Below are 22,871 nucleotides of genomic sequence, written 5' to 3'. Positions count from 1 at the left end.
ACAAAAGAAAACAATTACGTTTATATGTATTAAATACAATAAACGTCAAGAAATAATATGAGGTTACATTTCAGAATTTGAATGTCCGAATACATATCAAGCTACTCTCTAGTTACAAAATAAATTACACACAAGTCGACGAGAAAGAATTTAAGAATACAAATATGTGAATGTTGGGCCTCTCTTTCGAGCCCAAGGGTCTTATGGCCCGATGTTTTGAAGAAGTGGCCCGATAGGCCAGGGGCAGCAGGCCCATGCCTCGGTAGGCCCACTTGGCAGCCCAATTCTTTTTCCAAGGTCTGCAATGTGCAAACAAGACATTAAATGCCTAATAACAAGAGGAATTAAAGGAACATCTTTTTAGGAGAAATGAAACAACAAGACTTTATTAAAGAGGAAATTAGAGGATGGCAAAGTCAGCTCCCTAATACCCTTTTCACGACAATAGCTATATGAGAACAAAAACTTTAAACACCCAAAAGCACTAAGACAGCCAGCAGCCTGCACTTAAGGAAAATTGACAGTAATACCTTTCTTAGAGTAGACCAAAAGACTAGCCAAAGGAAGCAAGGTCAGATCGAACTCCTCTACTCCCAACAGCTCCTGCATTATCTCTCTTGTACCTGCAAAAATAAAACAAAATGTATTAATGCAAGAGTACTTATGCACAGGCAAAACACCAAGCTTTCTTAAATTAAAGGAGGTGAAGAATCAACAAAGAGGATTTTGCTGCAATAAGAAAACAAAGGATGAGCTCAGCCCATTCACCTTTCATGATACACCCTATGTACAACCTCACACAAGCTGCCAATCAGCCCATAAATGAGACAAGACTCCATACACAATATGACCAATAGAGGTTCAAGTAGACTATGAAAGAGAAGCCAACACATAGCCCAAAATAGCAGATACACTCCTGCAGATTTCAAAATTTCAAGACTCCTATATATATGCCTTCCCTTGACCTCACCCCTTTACACAACTTTTCAACCAGCAATAGAGAAAGAGAGTAGTGAGTTAGTGAGAGAGTAAGGCTTCTGCAGAGAGTTCTTGCATCAAGAGGAGTTCCTACTCTCCATAGGTAACACCATTCCTCCCTTTTCACAAGTACTTTATGCTAAAACTCAAGCTCACCCTATCCCCTAACTTGTCAAAAAGGAACCAAAGAGCAAGTGGGCAAGCTGGGAGTTCTAGGAGCAGAGGAAAAAATGAATTAATAGCTACTGCAAGAGGTAGTACACCTCCATCTTTCTCCCATATAATTTCTCATATCATCATATAGAGGCACCACAACTTAGAAACCTCAAATAGCATATTATTTCTAAGTAAAATCAGTAGAAAAACCAAGCAAAAGCATGTTTAGAGCTTTACTACATAATGAAACAAGAGAAACAACATGCTGATGCCTCTCGACTCAAACTCAGTAGCTAAGTAGTGCTCAACCCTCAAAATATAGAAACCATTATGTATACACAAGTTTCCATCAAGAAATGTTAACCCTCACAATCAGTAAGAAATAAGTTAAAAACTGTAAGCCAAAAGTCCAGATTGTTAAATCAGCCAATTTCTTCGAAGAACAACTACAATCTGCCTAAATCTAAAATTATAAAACAAGAACAGACTCTGTCTAGAGAAACCACCTAAATAGCTAAGATAGGAAGACTTAGCTTAGGAAGGAGCCATCCGGAGACTCCGAGCACTGACGGAAAGAAGCTCCGTGAGCTCGAACTGCACGACGGGCTGGTCTCGGCGCAGCAGCAGTAGTGAACGGCGAATGGGTGTCAAGACGGCGACGATGGCTATGTGACGGGGGTAACGCCGGCTCGTCGTCGTTCCAGAGCTGACGGCTGGCGGTGGAGCTACACCGCTGCGATGCAGCAGAGAGAGAGAATGGGGAAGGAGGAGCGGATTTCCGGCGGCATGAGGAAGACGCCGACCGGAGCAATGACCGACGGGTGGCAAGGGAGAGGCGCCGCTGCTCTTCCTTTTGATCTCCCCTTTCAACTAGGGATTTGAAATGGAATTTGGGGATTTTTGTGAATTGGGAATTTGTGAAGAGAAAGAGGAGATGACCGATGGAAGCGAGAAGGAGTATATGTTTTGGGCCTAATCAATTAATTGTTTTTGGGCCTCTTAAATTAACAGTTTGGGTCAAAGAATTAAATAAATGAGTGGGCTATCATTTATCTTAACCCTTGGGCCACGTGAAGATTTAACTAAGTAAGAATCTAGCCCAAAATGAATTGATCAATTAATTAGGAATAAGCAATGGTTCGCTAAGTAATTTCTTAGACGATAAATTAATTTCCGGATTTATCGAACTTCATGAATAATGAATATATGGAGATTAAGGTGTTTTTGAGTAGCGAGAAATTTACCAAACCTTCCGAAGGATTAAATCTCCCGATTAAGTTAATGTTCATAGATCCTAGAGCTTTCTCTAGAGGAATTAAGAAAAAGGATAAAATGAGCACGCACTTAGGATGCATTCATGTTTAAGCTTAATTGACTTCTTAAAGTCTAATTAAAGTATTACTCTATTTTCTAAAGGGACGTCTTCGCACGTCGTTTAAGACCAAGTCAAGGAATTTTTCCGAACAAGACTTAAGCTATCGAGGTGGGCATTCTTTCAAAACATGAATTTAGTATGAAAATGTGAATCTTTACTCAAGTATGTTTGTCATGCCATGTTTTGTTTTATGATTACCTATCTGCTTGGCTCTGCCAAATTATGTTTAAATCGAATTCGGGTCCCAGTAGGGCCGAAAACCCTACTCGGACTATGTACACATGAGGGGACTGTGAGCTAACATAGGAGTTGGCCGGTCCAGTGACCGTCGTGGAATGTGGCCACATTCCCGGTTCACACAAAGTTCAGATATGGTATTTGAGTTATGTGATTGTGCAACCAAATTTTTATTAAAGGAAAGGATTTAGTGCCTAAGGCCTTTTAATAAAAAAACCCGTGATCACTCAACTGTAGCTTGACAAATAAAATAAAACTGTTTTTGGCAATGTGTCCACTGAGTATATCAAATACTCAACTCTGCATGTTTATTTTCAAATGTGCAGGTTGAACGTGGACGAGGAGGCGAAGGTGTTGGGAATGATCATTAAATATGTAGTTAGGTAGCCCAAAGTAGTATGTCTTCATACATACTACTTTGTCTTGAACTCTTCCGCTATAGTAGAACTATGTGCTAGGAATGTACTAATTCAGTCTTGACAATCTGACTTTCTTTTGACTATGTACCCATTCGCCTTTGAAACTACTTCCTCAAGTTGAATTGTTTCTTGTATGCTTAATTTATGATTGATGAGCTTATATTAGTCGCGGAATAGCTACGCTCACTAGCACTAGGGAGTTATGGTCGTGACAGTTTCTCATTAAAAGCGGAAAACACAGTGAATTCTTCAAATATACTCTCTCCGTCACCGATTAAGAGTCACACTTTTTCATTTCGGTTCGTCCCCAATTCAGAGTCATACTTCATTTTTACCATAAATAGTAAGTAGGTCACACATTCCACTAACTCAATTCACTCACCTTTTATTATAAAACCAATATAAAAAAATGGATCACACGTTCCACTAACTTTTTCAATCAATTATTTTTTACATTTCTTAAAACTCGTGTCCGGTCAAAGTGTGACTCTTAATCGGGGACGGAGGGAGTAACTAAGTGGTGAAGGGGCAATGCTTACCCAAAAAATATAGTATGACAGTTTGGTAAAGCCAGTATTAGCTGATAATATAGTCTTTTTAATTTCATATTTTTCACTATCAACTACAGCTGGCTGTTTCCGAATTCAAAATTCTAGTGCCTTGCTTTATTTAGAAATAACGATGATTAATGATTGTTTAATTGTTTTGCATTTATTTTTGAGATTGTAAAATTGTGATGACTTAATGTCCCAATTATTATTCAAAAGGGAAGTGTGTGATTAATTAAGTTTATATTTTGTCGTCGTGCCTCGTCTTAGTTGAAAGGAAAGTGTGTTATTAATTAAGTTGTTTTTGTCGTTGTGCCTACTCTTAGTTGAAAGGAAAGTGTGTTATTAATTGTTTTTTGTCGCCGTGCATATTCTTAGTTAAGATGGAAGTGTGTTACTAATTAAATTGTCTTTTGCCGTCGTACTTGCTCTTAATTGAATGTGAATCACATGGCATTGCATGGTAACTTAGCATATGCAAAAATAATAAGGGCTCGTTTTATAAGTAACGTGGGATATTGTCAAGATAGGGCCCGATGTAGATTCATGTCCTAGTTATGGAACAAAATGATTTTGCTTCCATGTGTTTTGATAAGCTAGTTAAATAATTCTATATCAGCCACTTATGTTTGATAGAAATTTTTTTTATCAAGATAATAATATAAATTTTCATATTTATCCTTCTAACTCATCCCCAACTGACTTTCACATTGTTGACGCCCACAGATTAAAGTCGGCCGTCTCGTTATAGAGCTTCTTGGCAATGGCGGTCTTGTCTGACCATCTCATTCCCCAAACTGATATAATTCAATCCTCCGTGTCTTTCCCTAGGTAATGAACAAGCTGCTCACCTCATCCTCCCTGCCAAGGAACCAATCTCCCATCTCCAAATTGGGGAAAGTCCACGTGGAAACCTCTTTCTAGCCGAGCTTTCCCCTCTCCATTTCGATTGATGATTATGCTTCTTTGTATGTTGTTTCCTCTCCAGATTCAATGTAATTTGTAAAATCTCGAAGCCTAATGGTGGAGTGAGCTGCAATCTGTCAAAATGCAGGAATATTTGCAAACGAACTGTGTTAGGCCTCTTCTCCTTTAAGAGACTGATTAGCTGCGTATCTTTCAATGGCGGATTCGGATCTGTAGATGAGATCTCTGATCTTTGAGATCCAATTGGATATTATTCTGCTTTTATGTCGACTTTTGTCAGCATTTTGGAGGAAACACTTCATCTCTTTGAGCTGCCTCTCGAGCTCCTTGACTTAATTGACCGCACCAGCTAAAGAAATTTCATAGTTGTTGGTTTGATTTCTTTGGAGAAGAGTTTGGGATGAAAGAAGGTTAACACACATGGGTAGAAGGATTGACAAGGGTATGAATGGTATAATTTTCTATTTCTAGGAACACAATACAGGTCGGGATTACAATCCCACAAAAATTGTAAGATACAAATCCATATATTTCCAGCCTATTTCAGCGGGTCTAGATAGGCCATATCAAAAAACAAGGGCCGGTGTGATGGGCTAAATAGGTTATCAAACACATGGAAATATGGAGATACATATCTATTTCTAGGCATTACTAATATATCAAACGGGCCATAAATGTGTAGACAATATAGGGATAGCATAAAATTAATTTAATTGATTGTACCAAATATACCCTTATCACATACGTATATTTCGATTATATAAGTTAAGTTCTGATAGGTGACGTGGGAAGAGATCCTCTGCTGTGGTACAAATCACAGCACTTAAGCACCAAGTGCTGTGCATAAAACGCCGAAGATAACAAATGAAACGCAACACTAATTCATTTTGTTCAAACACCACTACCTCCCTGGGCCCCACCTCACCGATCCATTCTCTCACACACAATATATAAGTAGTGGAGTAACGTATTTATAAAGCTGATTCCAACATATTTAGTCATTAATTAAAAAAAATTGCATTATTAATATTTGTAGCAAAATTTTAGTCATCAGTAATTAACAATGAATTTGCAATATAAATATTTATAGCAGAGAGTGAAATATTATATTTGAATATATTATATAAAATTGATTTAATGTTTTTGTCATAGATTACTAAAAATGAATTAGTGGTATTAATCATAGTTATAGTCTTATAGGAATGGGTGTAATCGTGAAAAAAAACTAAATATTATTGAATGTAATTGTGATAGAACTAAACACTATTGTAATATGTAAAATTATTTAATCATAAAGGAATCATTAGTATAAAGAAATTTTCTTCACCGGGAAAATCGATATTTGATATACATATTTAGTCCCAATAAAAATCAGCTTTATTGAAATCAACTTAAAAATATTATACTAGAAATATTGATAATGAAAATTATTTTTAATAATTAATCACATAAATATTAGATTAGCTTTATATATTACTACTAATATATTTTGTGGGAGAGAATGGATCGGTGAGGTGGGGCCCAGGGAGGTAGCGGTGTTTGAACAAAATGAATCAGTGCTGCGTTTCATTTGTTATCTTCGGCGTTTTATGCACAGCACTTGGTGCTGTGATTTGTATCACAGCAGAGGATCTGCTCCCTAGGTGACGTACGGATGTAGCCAATCATGTGCATCAATTACATAGATCCGATGATTAGAATTGGTGGGATGTTTCTAATTCTCTCGGATCAAAATCGGTCCTACACTAACTGTTCTGTCTGTATTTAACGGTCAACGCATCATCTTCTCCGTCAAAAGCCGGGTGGCTGAGAATGCAGCTGAGCAGCTGCGTCCCTCTCAGCGCATTCGTCAACGGCATATGCCCCTCCGGCGGCCCCTCCTCCATCTCCCACATAACCTCCGTCGGAAAGCTCCTGTAATTGTACTGCTCCACCTCCGAGCTCTCCAGCTTCTTCATCCACCCCACCTTGATGAAGAACGCCGTGCAATCCCCATTCAATTTCTTCCAGATCCTCCGCTGCACGCTGTAACCATACTTTCCGTCGATGTGCTGCCGCTGCAGCGCGTCGATTTCCCGGAGCGCCTCGGCGGGGATGAATTGGACCTTTGAGAAGAAAACATAGCCGCGAGAGCGACGATGAGGCGGCGCGTCTCCTCGTCGGCCTGCCGGAGGTCTTTTCTGGCGAGGTGCGGTTGAGTATTTTGACAGAGAAGATGATGGGTCAAAATCGGGTTTAATACCGTTGACCGTTAAATACAGACGAAACAGTTAGTGTAGGGCTGATTGTGATCCGAGTTGAAATGTTCAGGATGCAAAAATTCAAAAGATAAAGTCTATGACCAAAATCATAAAATGGGCATATGTTCAGGACCAATTTTGGCTGTTACTCTATTACAATGAGATAAGTTGGTGGAATGTGGAGTCTAGTTACTCGGTTACTCCCTCCGTCCCACAAAAGATGTCACACTTTCCATTTTAGTTTGTCCCACAAAAGATGTAACAGCTCGCCCTCCTAGGGTACAATAAATGCGGCGACTGCTACCAAAACTGACTTAAAAGAGTTTAACATAGGCTAGGGTTCCATTTAAAGAGGCTTGACCTAAGTATAAAACGGACTATCAGAGTCGAAAGTCAAAGGTTTAATCATGAGAAATAAATGAAGGACAAGTACTATAAAGTATGATCAAAACTGAAGGGTTCAATAAATCCCAATGATATCACAAGATGTCTCAAGATTCTAAAACGAAAGGAACAAGTGCAAAATATCCAAATAATACTAAAGTGTTTCAAAGAAAATTCAGCGGAAACGACCAAGAGAAAGTGCAGCTATGTATGGAGACACAACTACGCTTGAATTTCAAAACACCCATCTTAATTAGTTAATATGCTCAACACCCACCACCGCTCGTCGTCGTTCAACCTGCACATAAGGAAAACACATGCAGGGCTGAGTATTTTGAAATACTCAGTGAACTCGTTGCCAAAACATTTTATAAGTTATGTCACCCTTACCATAGTGAACTCGAGGTTTTACACTTTTCAAGATAAATATTCAACGAGTATCACAAAAATATTTCCATAGATTGGCCAATCAAACAACTCCCCAATTTCCTCATCACTTTCCACAATCTCATCATTTCCATACTGCGACGAAAGTGTGGCCACACTTTTCGCCCACGAGACCGGCCGACTAGCAAGGACGGCTCCCGATCCCACCGTGTACACAGCCTGGTAGGGTTTGCGGCCCGTACTCAGACCCGAATTCGTTTAAACATATCCATAGCCACTGTAGCCTAATGGAGCGTACTCACAAACTAGGCATCAGGCACACAATATCATCACAAAACAAACATAGGCATGGCATAACAGTTAAACCACCCTTATCTCTCCACTTTCATAAATTTGCAACATAAAAGAGTTTAGGAATAAAGCCCACCTCGACTGCTTAGATTTCAAGATTGTTCTTTCCTTTGTTATCCTGCTTCGCAACCGAGGTTTCACCTTTTAATCACATAGGCATATATCACAAATCAGATTCAACACAAACTCCTAACTCATGCATGTCTCAACGCTTTTCCCTTTTCCCATCGATTTATCTTAACATCATCAATCAAGGCCATGTTCATCACATAAGTTCCATTCGCATCTCAACTCTAGATCTAACATCAACATATGTCACACAAGAGTATTTTGCCAACATACACACAACACACACACGCACACACACTCGCCACACCCACACGCACACACGCCACACACATGCATACATATTTCCATATCCCCTTTATCCCACTTTCACTCAACAAGATACATGAGGGTTCAAGAATACCGATTAATCGGTTAGAAAGAAGAGGAATGTAGTAGAAAGAAGAAGATTAATATGAGAATACCTATTTGAGAATAACGAACGGTAGAAACGAAGTAAAGACTTGGTTCTTCAAAAATCTTGAGGCTCAAACTCTAATTCTTCTCAAAGGATGAAGGATTATTGGAGTAAAGTAGAAGAAAATTGAGAGAGAGTGGAGAGAGGGAGGGGGCGAAAATTGTGATGGCTAGGGTTAGGGGTTTCTCTTATTTATAGTGCTCAATAAGATCTTTAGGTAAATAATATAGAATATTTGGTAAGATTTGATTCTCCATAATTAATTAAAAACAAATATTGTGGAGTAGGGAGGAAGAAAAAGATCTAGGGTTCAAGCATGAGGATTTTCGAAATATATGGCTTTTAATTAGCCAAGATTTTGTTTTGTATATTTTACGGAGTAGAATAAAATATCACGGAGCAAAATAAAAATAAAAATCCTCCCCATTGGGAAAAGAAATAGGCGTGTATTTGCTCCTTTAAATAAGGAATGAATCTTTAATATTAACTAAAATAAGATATGACAAGATCTCCTTGAGGTATGGAAAGACTTGGTAGAATATTTAAATTCTAGTTATGGAAGGAAATCAATAAGGGATCAATTAAAAATAAAATAATTTTTCCTTCCCAAATATAGGTGATTTTCGAAAATCACCTTAAAATAATAGGGTTCGATTTTTCTTATTAGGAAATAGAGAATAATTGGGTTTTGGATTTAATTTGGATAAATATCCCAAGAATTAAATTAAATCCGGAAAAATGGGATTTTCTCCACTAAGGCTATGATTTTCGAAAATTCCAAGGAAAAGGTTATGGAATAGTATCCTAAAAATCTCACTCACCCTTAAACAATTAAATCATCACATAATTTCACCTTTAATTCAAATATTCGCATGCCACGTCATATAATCAACAAGTTTGACTTTTCAAACTTCCAACGCAACCCTAAACCCGACTCGGTCATAACTTCGTTCCTCAATTAATTCACGTCTCCTAAGTCATAAATTAGGAAATTAAATTTTCGGCTCTAAAATTAGGGTTCGAAAAAGTGGGGTGTTACAAAAGATGTCACATTTCCCTTTTTGGAAAAAGTTCTCTCTCACATGAATATAAAAATTATATTTTCTCTCTCCATTTAACAAATAAAATAAAACCTCCTAAAATCCTGTGCCGTCCCACAAGTGTGACATCTTTTGTGGGACGGAGGGAGTACTATTTGTGGTTAAATTGAAATAGGACTCTTATTGTGGGACGAAGGGAGTAATCATTTGCAAGCTGAATCTTTACTACAAACTAAATCTCGTCCATAAAATATAGGGAATGGACGTATAAGATGAGCTAATTATTGGTAATTGGCAATGTCGACAAACCCTATGAAAATGTCAACCGGGGGCACGTTGGGATACATATTTTACACGCTAATGCCAACATATTGTATATACACATGAATGTCAACAAACCCTACGAAAATATTAGTTGCATGTATATATACTGGTTGACATTATCATATGATTTGTTGACATTATATATTACAGGCGAATGTCAACAAATCCTATGAAAATGTCTACCGAGAGTATATATGTCGGGTTTGACATTTTCATAGGGTTTGTTTGTCACACCTCATCCTTTATGACGTATACGTTTATAACAAACAAATACAACTTAAAGTAAAGTAATTATATAACTAAAATAAGTCCACCAAAATACTGAAATTACCAAAACTAATATTTATCAGATACATATTTTAAAATATTTTGGTGTGTAATGGGACCCTCTCATCAGTGTATATGCTATACATTTTTCTATATGCAAATTGATGAGGATAAAAAGATTGTCAAAATGCGTTAACCGCCGACCCTAATAATACATAAAGTTTGTATAACTCATGCCCATCAAAACATCATTGATATTTTATTCTGGAAAATATTATTGGCTTATATGATGCACAAATCAGCATATATAAATTTCACCATTTATTTCATAGTATCACACAAATATCAAACATATTCTTTAAGGAATACATATAACCAGGACCGATAAACATCACTCCATATACATATACCTCTCTATTCAATTTATTATTCTATGACAAATCAAGTCTGATATCTGCCCAAAATTTTCAATATGCCAATATGATTTGACATAAAGATCCCATTTTGTTTGATCCGAAGGTTGCAACGTGTGATTTGTCAATCCAATAATTAAATCTCCAATGTTGAGAACTTATAGAGCACCCACAGTTTCCATTCTTAAACCATTCATTCGCTACCTTATTTATGGATTTCACATTACTTTACGTTATTTCTTAATCAAGAAATAACACTCAAAATCACTATTCCTTCACTTAATTATTATGTGTCTCACTTTTTATTTCTTTTCATTTTTTTTATTTGAACCAATTTAATTAAAATTAAACATGATTATAAAATCCTAAAAATGATATTTTATTGAAAATCGAAAAATACATAAATGAACTCGTCAAAGTCGAAGATATATGAAGTTAACCTATTGGCGAGTTGTCGGAATGCAGACATACACTTCTTCAATGTCGTAAGACTCGGTCGACCGAAAGCTTCTGGTCATTGTTGGAAGTATTCATCAATGAATCTTTCGGTGCATACAGAAACGGTGTCAGAAGGTGTCATCTCCCTACCGTGATCGCTCAACAATATTATCTTCAATGAATTTTTCAGCGGCTTCCTTCCCGATCACGATGGATGTATCGCCGAGTTCATGGTGCAGGAGGAGGGATCAGAGTATGGAACTCTCTAAAACGCTCCGCATACTCAATCGAATTATATAACTCGTTATCGGATGAATTGTTACCATCAGAACCATACTTGAATTGAAAGAAAAAAATAAGTATTTTGGATGAGTGAACGATAGAGTTTTTGAGTATGAAAATATTTGTGGATTAAATGAGATATTTATAGATGAGTTCAAACTCCGGAGCTTGAACTCAATAAGGCAAAAAGAAAATGTTATTTTATTCAGGAATTACAAATTAACCATTTTATTAATGCATTATAATCTTTCAAGTTTAACTCTGACCCGTCAAATTTTTTGAAACTCAATGTTGATTAACATAACTTACTAACCGTTACTATGATCAACTTAATTTGTTTACATATTAGTTAATTATTTCTTCTCTAAAAATCCTAAATCTCTCTCTCACCATAGCTAGGTTTCTCAAACCCCAAGCACATTCTCCGCCACGCCTTTCCTCGTGTCGCGCCCTTCTGTAGCCCTTCATCTCCTCTTGTGTCTCGTCGCGCCCTTCTGTACCCCTCCAATATGATAACACATACGCACAAGGGAACAAAATCAAATTTATTTTTTTAACAAGAATCGAAGTTACAGCTGCCTGTTTCTCTAATAGATCCTTAAAGATATACTTCTAATCTTATACCAAAATTATATTAGACTAATTTATTCAATAATACTATATCAGTTTGCGTGAATAATTTGTAAAAGGAATAAATTAATTACTAAAGGGATTTTTTTCAAGCAATTGGTAGTTGGTTGCCAACATCAATAGAAAAGATTGAATCCATTTGTTAGACAATGATTAATTACTCCATAATACTCATTAATTATTCATTACCAAATTAGAACCGGGCTGATAAACAACAACAACAACGAACTCAGAATTGAGAACCTTACTTCTACTTTCGACATAAACCTAATTGAAACAAACGGAAACTAAATGTTGATGTTGAGCAAAACATGCTGGTGTGGCCTCCTTCTCACTTGTTGGCATTTGAGGGGCTGCTGGTGGCCGCGGCAGAGGAGGAGGTGGTGGAGGTGGAGGTGGGCCTATTGAGATCATGAGGGATGGGGATTCCGGCTGCAGCGGCGGCGGCGAGTTGGCGGTTGAGTTCGTTGAGAAGAGCCTGATTCTCTTGGCTGTAAAACTCAGCCATCTTCTTCAACTTCTCATTTTGTTGCATGATTAGGAAGTTCTCCCTCGCCAATTTCGAGTTCAAGTCTTTCATTTTCTGTTCAAAGTCAGTGCACAACTAATTTTAATTAAAGAAAGAGACAAACATTCCTGAAAAAGTTTGATAACAATAAAAAAATAAAGAGCCAAATAATGTTAATTAAATATGTATAGAGAGGGCCTAAACCCTCTTGTTATAGCTATTCTAAAAAGACCACCTTTTGGAATTAAGGAGGGGAAGAGTGAAGAAGTTTTGTGTAAGTGTGTGAGAAATGAGTCACATCGGCTCCATATTTATAGTGTGAAAAAGTTGGAAGAAAGGAAAAATCTTGTCTTCTCACGTAGAAAGAGAGGGAGTGACAGAAAGGATGCACCTATAGAAAGAGGGTCTGCCACGATAATATTGTGAGTGTTTGCGTGGGTAAAGAGAGAGAATATTATTGTTGTTATTATAATGATTATTACCCTAAGAGTTGGAAATTAGGTGAAAATGTTATATATATTAAAATTTATATATGACCAAAGATTTCTCATTCAAATCAGAAAACACACACTGAATCCTCAAATATAACTTTGTGATGCAAGGTGGCAATGCTTACCCAAAAAATTAATGACGGTTTAGTAAATCCAGTATTAGCTTATAATATAGAGTCTTTTGAATTACATAGCTGTTTTCAAATTCAAAATTCTAGTACCTAGCTTTATTTAGAAATAACGATGATTAATGATTGCTTCGTAATTATTTTTGTAGTTGTGTAATTGTGACTTGAAAGTCCCAATGATTATTTTAAATGATTTAATTAGTGCCGAAAGAGCATCCAAAATTAGCTATAATAATTTACTCCATGTGTATATATGGAATAATTATTTTTGGTTTTATTAAAAAGTTTGAGTACTTATAATGATTCATTCTTAATGTGGCTAAGGGTGTATAGGATATTCCTAATTAAGTAGTACTCTAATTGGTATTGATGGAAAGAGAATCATGAAATGATGACAAAAACATCTCACTAGACATTAGGTGTGCGCTTACTATCTGCATTTAGCACCACCTCAATAAATATTTTGTGTCTGAAGGATATTTGACTAGTAAATATTTTCATGGTAATAAGATTTTCGTATAAAAATGAAAATGTTTACGAAACTCGTGAAGCTCATAAAAATAAATCTTATACTATAATTATGAACTAATTGGTTATCACGAAAATTTATTAACAATTAAATCTTTTAATCAAATTATGCTTAAATTATAAGTATAATCAACATGATTACTAATTTCATGATTAAACCAAATTATGAAAACTGAAATCAAGAAAAACAATTGAAGAAAAAATAAAAGTGGCACGAAACATGTTACAGAATATTGTTATTACTCACGTTAAATGTATTTGTAAATAAAACACCATATCAAATTTCATGACCAACGAATGAGAAATGTTAATACAAAGTACTATTTTTTCATCTATTATCTATCTTTTATGACCATGTGTTAAACTTTCAAAACGAGATTTTTATTGTTTGAAAATTTACTAATTAGACAGATATGAGAGTACATTATTTTTCTATTCATGTAAAATTTATTAATAAAATAAAATACTACTCTAGTTAAATTTTCGGTACTATACACGCCTAATAAGCTAAACACGAGATTGAATTGTTGTTAATATCTACATGAGATTCATTAATTAATAAAATGAACATGAGATTAAATTATCGCACTTATATATTCTCCATATATTTTTTTGTATTAAACTTGGGTGAGTTGTGGATATTGTGACTTATGTCTTGCGAAAAATATTACTACGGAGTAAGTACTATTTAATTGGACAACATCCCAAACACTCCTTCAACTTTATTGAAGATCGGTTAATTAAATGGTAGAATCAATTAAATAAATATCCGCAAACAAACAGAAAGTCAGACGTAAAGCGTGACAACATTCAAATAATTGTAAATTCATGCACTATTTTTTATTTCTTTTTTTGCTTCACGTGCATTTTCATTAAGCTTTTTGAAATTTAGGCAGTTAAAGCTCGTGTCTGGCACCTAATGATTAAGGATTTCGTGTTTGCTTAACTGTCTTTGGCACGACTATAGTGTGAAGCAAAATACTTTATCATTGAGTGGTGATTCGGCTAATTAGTTACCAAACATTTCCAAATTTAAATAAATTTTGTTAATATATTACTTGCTTTATCTCACTATAATTGAGATATTTTATTTTAAATATGAATTTTAAAAGATAGTGTTTAATGTGTTACATGAAAAAAGAAAAAATAATAAAGTTAGAAATAATAAAATAAGAATAATTAAAAGATTTGTTTTCATAAAGAAAATGAACTATAGGCCACACCAAAAAACAATACGACACGGAGGTAGTACGTGTTTTTAAGTAAATCAGAAATACAATGTATCCCCAAGCACACACTCGAGCAATTCAAACTCTTGTCTATAAATAGTGTGTTTATGGTTCAAATTTTATCGCTTCTACTCCCGCAATACAGGAAAAAGAAAATATTACTCCATTCGTCCAAAAAAAAATAGTCTTATCTGTGGACAATACGAATTTTAATGAGAAATCAATAAAGTGAGAGAGCATGATAAAAAGTAGGTAAAATAAGAGAGATATTGATATACACCAAACTAGAGAACTCAACAAAAGACTAGATTGTTATGAGAGAGAGTTCATTTAGTCTATATACCTCATACCAATTATTCTCACAACCGATGTGGAAAATTGAGTCTGTAACATTCGACCCTCCTTTATGGGTCAGCGTCCTCGTTGGTCATGGTTGGTTCTTTGATAGGTCATCACTCTGAGTTCTCGTCGTTGCCTTCCACTCCGAGCTGTTTGGGCTCTTAATGAAAGCACTAATTATACAGACTAGACCAAACATGAGAACTCAGCGCAAAGGACTAGTCTGTTAGGAGAGAGAGTCCACTATGTCTATATACCTCATACTAGTTGTTCTTACAATCGATGTGACACATTGAGTCCGTAACAGACATAGAGAAAAAATAAATAAAATATGGAAGATTGAGGAAAAAGTAGGTAAAATTTGAGAGAAAAAAATTTCATTTTTAGAAATTATACAATCTTTTGTGCACGTCCCAAAATGGTAAAATGAAACTATTTTTCATGGACGGGGAGAATATTTTATTTTTGAATACAAATTAACCATTTTATTAGTGGATTATAGTCTTTCAAGTTAAAACTCTGACCCGTCAAAAATTTGAAAGTCGATGTTGATTAATTTAACTTACTACCCCAGTTACTATCATCAACATTATTGGTATGCTTGTTACTACCTCCGTCCCCCAAAATTTGCTACACTTTGACCCGACACGGGTTTTAAGAAATATAATAGAAAGTGAGTTGAAAAAGTTGGTGGGACGTGGGTCCTACTTTTAAAGTATTAATTTTATAATAAAATGTGAGTAAGAATGAGTTAGTGGAATATGGGGTCCACCACCAAAAATGGTAAAAGTGAAGTGTATCAAATTTTCAGGGACGGAGCAAAATAGTAAACTATATCAAATTTTCAGGGATAGAGGTAGTAGTTGATTATTTCTTCTCTATAAAACCTAATTCTCTCACCATAGCTAGGTTTCTAAACACCGTAGCACGTTCTCCGCCACACAGCCCCGCCGCGTCGCGCCCTTCTGTCGCCTCTTGCGTGTCGTCGCGCCTATCTGTAGCCCTCCGATATGATAATACATACACACAAGGAAACAAAATCAATTTTTTTAACAAGAATTAAGTTACTGCTGCTTGCCTGATTATCTAACAACTAGATTCCTATATCAATACTTTTAATCTTATTCCATGTAATAAGTAGATTAATAAATTGGCATACTAATTAATCAGTTTATACCAAAGGTATATTAATCTATTTTATTCAACAATACCATATCAGTTTGCACGAATAATTTGCAAAAAATTACTCCGTAAATAAAGTAAATTACTAATTAAGTGGATTTATTTCAAGCAAGTGGGAGTTGATAGCCAACAACAATAGGAAAGATCGAGTCCATTTGAGAGACAATATATAATTATTAGTAATAAAACTAAATATTCATTTCCAATAATAATCCAATTGACAAACAACAACAACGACAGCAACAACATAACGAAACAACTTAGAGTTGAGACCCTATTATTCACTTTCGACAGAAATCTAATTGAGACAAAAGGAAACTAAATGTTGATGATGAGCAAAACATATAGGTGTGGCCTTCTTCTCAGTTGTTGGATTTGTTGTTGGACTTTGAGGAGCTGGTGGTGGAGATGGAGGTGGTGGGCCTATTGATGAGATCATGAGGGATGGGGATTCCGGCTGCAGCAGCGACAGCGAGGAGGTGGTTGAGCTCCTTGGAAAGAGCCTGATTCTCTTGGCTGTAAAACTCAGTCATCTTCTTCAACCTCTCATTTTGTTGCATGATTTGCAAGTTCTCCTTCTCCAATTTCGAGTTCAAGTCTTTCATTTTCTGTTCAAAGTGAGTGCACAACTAATGTTAATTAAAGAAAGAGAGAAACATTCCTGAAAAAAGTATGATAAGAATTTTTTAAAAAAAAGAGCCTAAGTAAAGTTAATTAAAGATAGAAAGGGCCTAAACCCTCTTGCTAATTATAGCTTTTCTAAAAAGATCACCTTTTGGAATTAAGGAGGGGAAGAGTGAAGAGCCTTTTTCTATTGAAAGGAAATTTTGTGTAATTGTGTGAGAAATGAGTCACATTGGCTCCATATATATAGTGTAAAATCTTCTCTTCTCACATAGAAAGAGATGGAGTGACATAAAGGATACACCCAAAAATAGAGAATGAGAGAGAGTGCCACGATAAGAATGCAAGGATGGGAAGTGAGTGTTTGCGTGGGGAAAGAGAGAGAATAATATTGTTGTTACCGTTTTTTTATTATTATAATGACTACTCTAAGAGTTGAAATTAGGTAATAGTATTATACACATTACTCCCTCCATCCATGAAATATTGTCCAAGTTTGACTCGGTACGGATTTTAAGAAATGTGAAGAAAAATGAGTTAAAAAAATTAGTGGAATGAGTGTTCCACTTTTATATATTAATTTTATAATAGAATGTGAGTATAAAGAGTTGGTGAAAAGTATTTATCAAAAATAGTAAAAAAGCAAAGTGAACAACTTTTTATGGACGGACTAAAAAGATAAATTTGGACAAAATTTCACGGATGGAGGGAGTGTATTATACATTTACATATGACCAAAGATTTCTCATTTATATTAGAAAAAACACAGTGAATCCTCAAATATAATTAAGTGGTACAAGGGGGCAATGCTTACCCAAAAAATTAATGACGGTTTGGTAAAGCTAGTATTAACTTATAATATTGAGTTTTTAATTCCATATTTTTTAGTATCAGCTATAGCTGGTGGTTTCCAAATTCAAAATTCTTGTACCTAGATTTATTTAGAAATGAATATTATTAATGATTATTTCGCATTTATTTTTGAGGTTGTATAATTATGATGACTTGAACGTCCCGACTACTATTTGAAAGGGAAGTGTGTATACTAATTAAGCTGTATTTTGTCGTCGTGCCTACTCTTAGTTGAAAGGATAGAGTGTTACTAATTAAGTTGTTTTTGTCGTCGTGCCTCTGCTTAGTTAAAAGGGAAGTGTGGTACTAATTAAGTTGTGTTTTGTCGCCGTATCTACTCTTAGTTAAAATGGAAGTGTATTACTAAATAAGTTGTATTATGTCGTCATACCTGCTCTTAAATAAGCATGACTGGTTTTACAGTTGGGTATGATACCATGTGATTCGCATTCGATTCCACGGGAACCCCTCAATACCAATGTCAACAAACCCTACGAAAATGTCAACCAAGGGCATATTGGGGAAATATATATTACACACGAATACCAACAAACCCTATGAAAGTCCGGGGCATATATACACGTGAATGCAACAAACCCTATAAAAATGTCAATCGTGCATGTACATATATACCTTGGTTGACATTATCATAGGATTTGTTGACATTATATATTACACGCTAATGTCAACAAATCCTATTAAAATATCAACCGTGTCTATATATATATCCGGGTTGATAACAAGTGAATGTCAATAAACCCTATTAAAATCTCCCCCGAGTGTATATATGTCGGGGTTGACATTTTCATAGATTTGTTGGCCTTATATATTACACGAGAATGCCAACAAATCCTATTAAAATGTCAATCGTGTGTATATATATGCCCCAGTTGAGATTTTCAAAGGTTTGTGATATTCACGTGTATATATGCCCCAATATACTCTCGGTTGACATACTCATAGGGTTTATTGACATTTGCAAGTAGCAATAATCAGCTCATCTTGCGGTGTGCCGCACTTTTACGGTATGCCTTAACACCGTTATGCAAAAAAAAAAATCTATTTTATACATAAAATATTTAAAAGTAGGATTTTTTGAGATTTTTTCTTGTTAATTCTATTTTATATATAAATATAAAAGTAGGAGTAATTTTTATATAACATTTCAACATATACCGATTTTTCGGTATACACCAAGGATTCGGTATACCGCGGTATAGGAAAATTGATACATATACCATATCGAAAGATTTCAGTACGTATAATACCGTACTAAACTGCGGTATATCAAAAATTTGGTATTTTTCATACTTTTTTGAGTACGATAAGTGCAGTATTTCGGTACTTTCCTGCACCACTATCCAAAAGTTACTCTTTTCTGCCCGGTGACATGTTTTAAATTTGATGAAATTACTAAATTTGACAAACTTTTAAACAACCGTTTGGGTGAAATATGAGAAATAGGATTATGCATCTGAAATTTGTACTCTATAACTTTCACGAAAGGGATTCTTTAACCAAAAAATACTTAGATAATCTTTTACCATTTATACTAAATTCAAATCCATTTTTGAGTATATGTCACATTAGAGCATCCACAATGGGGGCGGACGATAGTCCGCCTGATGCATCGGGCGGACTATCGTCCGCCACTGTAGCCATAAGGACGATGGCTAATCCATCGTCCGCGCCCTATAGATTGTCTGCGGACGATCAGCGTTCTACCATCCATCGTCCGCCCCACTTCCGGCGATGCGGACGATAGCACGCATTTTCCTTTTTTTTTTTTATTCTTCAAAATCTATAAATATACACCATTTTTACTTCCATTCACACTCTATTCCATCTCATTCTCTATTCTCTATTCTCTATCTCACTCTTCCATACACCACAATGGATCCCGGTGATTACCCAAGTCCGAATAGTCCGATGTTCGGCAGTAGTGCACGGTGGCCGGGTATAGATTCTGATGAATACCGACCCTTCGACTCCAACACCCAGTACGATCCCGATTTTAGCACGGATTCATGCGGGCTGTCAGACATGGAGCCCTCTCCCACCCGCTCACTCGCCCTACCCCGCCGCGCCGCCACTGCTGTCGCCGCCCCCTCCGCCGCTGCCGGCACCTCGGGCTCCGCCACAAAGAAGAAGCAGACCAGGCAAAGGGCCCAGAAGTTGCCCCTTGCGGAGAAGAATGAAGAGTTCGCCCCAGGGAGGACGAACTACAACCTGGATGAAACCGAAGTATTGACGCTGGGTTGGATTGATATTTCAATCGACCCGGTATATGCCAACAACCAGAGGCAATTCTCGTACTGGGAGCGCATCGCTGATAAATACAACGAGGCCAAGCCGCCGGCTGCCTACAAGCGCCATAGGGAGCAGCTCCGCAAGCACTGGAATCAGGTGAAGAAGCAGGTCAATTTGTTATCGGGCGGAGTACGAGAAGTGCCAGAGGGAGCAGGGCAACGGCGAGAGTATAGCAGATGTGCGCGATAAAGCGATTGCGCCGTACACTTCATTGTGCGGAGATTTCAAGCATTACAACTCCATGCTCCTCCTAAAGGACAGGCAGAAGTTCCAAGGAGGGATTCTGCCCCTATCGGCTGAGGCAAAGAGGGCGAAGAACACTGCCGCCGGTGATTATACGAGCAACGACAGCGGCTCACAGCCGATGGACCTCAACCGACCGAAGTTCGAGGATGAGACTTCCGGCACGCTGGTTTCCTCCTGGCGTCCCATTGGCATCAAGGCTGCCAAGAACAAGGGCAATGCGAAGGCGACATCCTCACAGGCCGCGACCCTGGCCCCTACCCCGACCCCAGCCTCGGCCCCGACTTCGGCTGTGGGACTTGCCTACGCGGAGTTGGTGGCGGCCGCCAACAAGAGGACGTTGTTGGTCATGCACAACGCCCTCAGGCAGACGGATGACCCGACTCAAGTCGAATACCTCAAGGAGATGATCGAGCATCTCTGTCGCAAGTTGGGAATGCTTTAGACTAGCCTCTTTATTATCTGTAGTGCAGTTTTTTTTTAATTTCCACTTTGTAACTTTTTTTATTATTAAGTAAATGTATGATTTCCCTATAATTGTGGTGCTTTTTTTTTATTTTGCTTGATATATTTGCAAACATAAATTAAATACGAAATAGAAGTATAAAAACTATAGGGCAGACTTTAGAGTGCCCCACTGCATGTGAAATGGTAGGAGGATAAAATGCTGACGTGGCGGAGCATAGGGCGGACTATAGGGCGCCCCATTGTGGATGCTCTTATAAATTAATTTTATTCCAATCATTTACATTAAATCTAAATTTCACACTATTTTCGAGCATCTGTAACACAAAATTATTGTAATAGCTACAATACACAAATATGTTGTTCCATGTAAAATACAAAAGTGTACTTGTGTTTAAGTATGATTGTAAAAGTTACACAAAAATTAATGAGATTTGGTAGTACTATATAGCTAGAGATGGCCTTACAACTAAAATTTTTCTGTGCATCCTTTTGGTGCTTTTAGCTTAATATAACATAGTACTACTTATTGTATGCCCAAAATAAAAATCTTAATACTATCTGTTTCGATCTTCAATTGCTATTACATACTCGGCCTAACATATAGTATTACCAATCTTCAACATATACATCTAAATAACAGAGTATTACCAATCTTCAACATATACATATAAATAACCGAGTATTTCCTATTATTAATTCCACCGTAGCTACACATGTAATGTTACTCCAAAAATTTAATCTCCAATGTTGACTACTTAAAGAGCATCCACGGTCCGATTTCTTAAATCATTCATTAGCTAATTATTTATGAATTTCACCCTACTTTTTAGTTTTTACCTTATTTTTTAACCAAGAAATAAGACTCAAAATCCATTTATTTCTTCACTTAATTATACATGGGTATCACTTTTTATTTCTTTTTCATTTTTTTATTTTGAACCAATTTAATTCAAATTAAACGTGTTATTAAAATCCTAAAAATGACATTTTATTGAAAATTGAAACTATATAAATGAACTCATCGAAGATATATGAAGTTAACCTAGTAGTGGCAAGTTGTCAGAGTGCAGACATGTATTTTTTTCAATGTGGTAAAACTCGGGCGATCGAGAACTTCTGGTCATTATTGGAAGTATTCGTCACAGACTGCCAATGTATTGGCGATGCGCCAAAATAACTCTAGGTGCTTCCGAAAACAGCATCGTAAGGTATCCTCTCCCCACCGCGGTCGCTCGTCAATATTATCTTCGACGAACCTTTCAGTGGCTTCCTCCCAATCGCGATGAATGTATCGTCGAGTTCTTGGTCCAAGAGGAGGGAAAACGTTGGCATGGTAATCTATAAAATGATCCATCGAAATCATGCTTAAATTGAAAGGAAATAAAAAAGGTACTAGTATTTTGGATGAGTGAAAAATAAAGCTTTTGAGTGTGAAAGTATTTGTTAATTGGATGGGATATTTATAGATGAGTATTTAATTAGTTGTAGTTAGAAATTAAGTATTGAGTTAGTGTAGGGATCAGACCAGTCTAGATTCACTAATTACCAAGACCTCTTTGTTCTTGTACAAGAGAGCTCAGCCAAACTCTCACCCACGCGGCTGATATACACTATTACAAGAGTGTAAGTGTACAAGTGATACAAGAATCAGAACCCTAACTATTACAGATCTCTCAACCGAAACCCTAGCTGGTTCATCCACTTAGCGAGTATCCTGCACACTCAAGAAACAGATCAGTAACTTCACACAAGATCCTCTCGGATCAGAAAACAAGAAGCTAACACAAGGGAAACAGAATAGATCACAGAAAATGGCTCAGAGCCCGCCACATAGCCCAGATCTATTCAACTAGAACCAAATCCAAGGTAGCACCAATGAATTGATTGGAGTCTACCCTCGCACCGTCAATACCTTCACCACACTACCCTTTCACACCGGATTAGGTCACTGAAACCCCTTAGATCAGAAATCCTAGTTCTCACACCACAAGCAACCGAAACAGTTGCCTTCCAAACCACTCAACACTTGAATATTCACACAAGAATGGTG

The 22,871-nt window shown here is 36.5% G+C and overlaps 4 long non-coding RNA genes and 1 pseudogene across 4 annotated transcripts; 1 reads left to right on the top strand and 4 right to left on the bottom strand.

Moving 5' to 3' along the window:
* Positions 1-45: 45 nt before the first annotated feature.
* On the bottom strand, positions 46-2,060 carry LOC148933489 (uncharacterized). The gene is made up of 2 exons (XR_016130188.1): positions 531-2,060; positions 46-299 (listed from the first exon to the last, which is right to left on the bottom strand). It is a non-coding gene; the product is annotated as an uncharacterized LOC148933489 (long non-coding RNA).
* A 142-nt stretch (positions 2,061-2,202) lies between these two features.
* On the top strand, positions 2,203-3,330 carry LOC148933488 (uncharacterized). Its single transcript, XR_016135604.1, has 2 exons — positions 2,203-2,617; positions 3,073-3,330. It is a non-coding gene; the product is annotated as an uncharacterized LOC148933488 (long non-coding RNA).
* Positions 3,331-6,385: 3,055 nt separating this feature from the next.
* On the bottom strand, positions 6,386-11,757 carry LOC148933487 (tetrapyrrole-binding protein, chloroplastic pseudogene; annotated as a pseudogene).
* Positions 11,758-12,072: 315 nt separating this feature from the next.
* Positions 12,073-12,789, bottom strand: LOC148933486 (uncharacterized). Its single transcript, XR_016136690.1, has 2 exons — positions 12,663-12,789; positions 12,073-12,502 (listed from the first exon to the last, which is right to left on the bottom strand). It is a non-coding gene; the product is annotated as an uncharacterized LOC148933486 (long non-coding RNA).
* A 3,708-nt stretch (positions 12,790-16,497) lies between these two features.
* Positions 16,498-17,156, bottom strand: LOC148933485 (uncharacterized). The gene is made up of 2 exons (XR_016135543.1): positions 17,097-17,156; positions 16,498-16,932 (listed from the first exon to the last, which is right to left on the bottom strand). It is a non-coding gene; the product is annotated as an uncharacterized LOC148933485 (long non-coding RNA).
* Positions 17,157-22,871: the final 5,715 nt, after the last annotated feature.

This window comes from Salvia hispanica, chromosome 1, assembly GCF_029641045.1.
Source record: "Salvia hispanica isolate PSC_SH4W2 chromosome 1, Shi_PSC_v1, whole genome shotgun sequence".
NCBI lineage: Eukaryota > Viridiplantae > Streptophyta > Magnoliopsida > Lamiales > Lamiaceae > Salvia > Salvia hispanica.
Note: the sequence above shows the minus strand (reverse complement) of the source record. Positions and strands in the feature narration are given on the sequence as shown.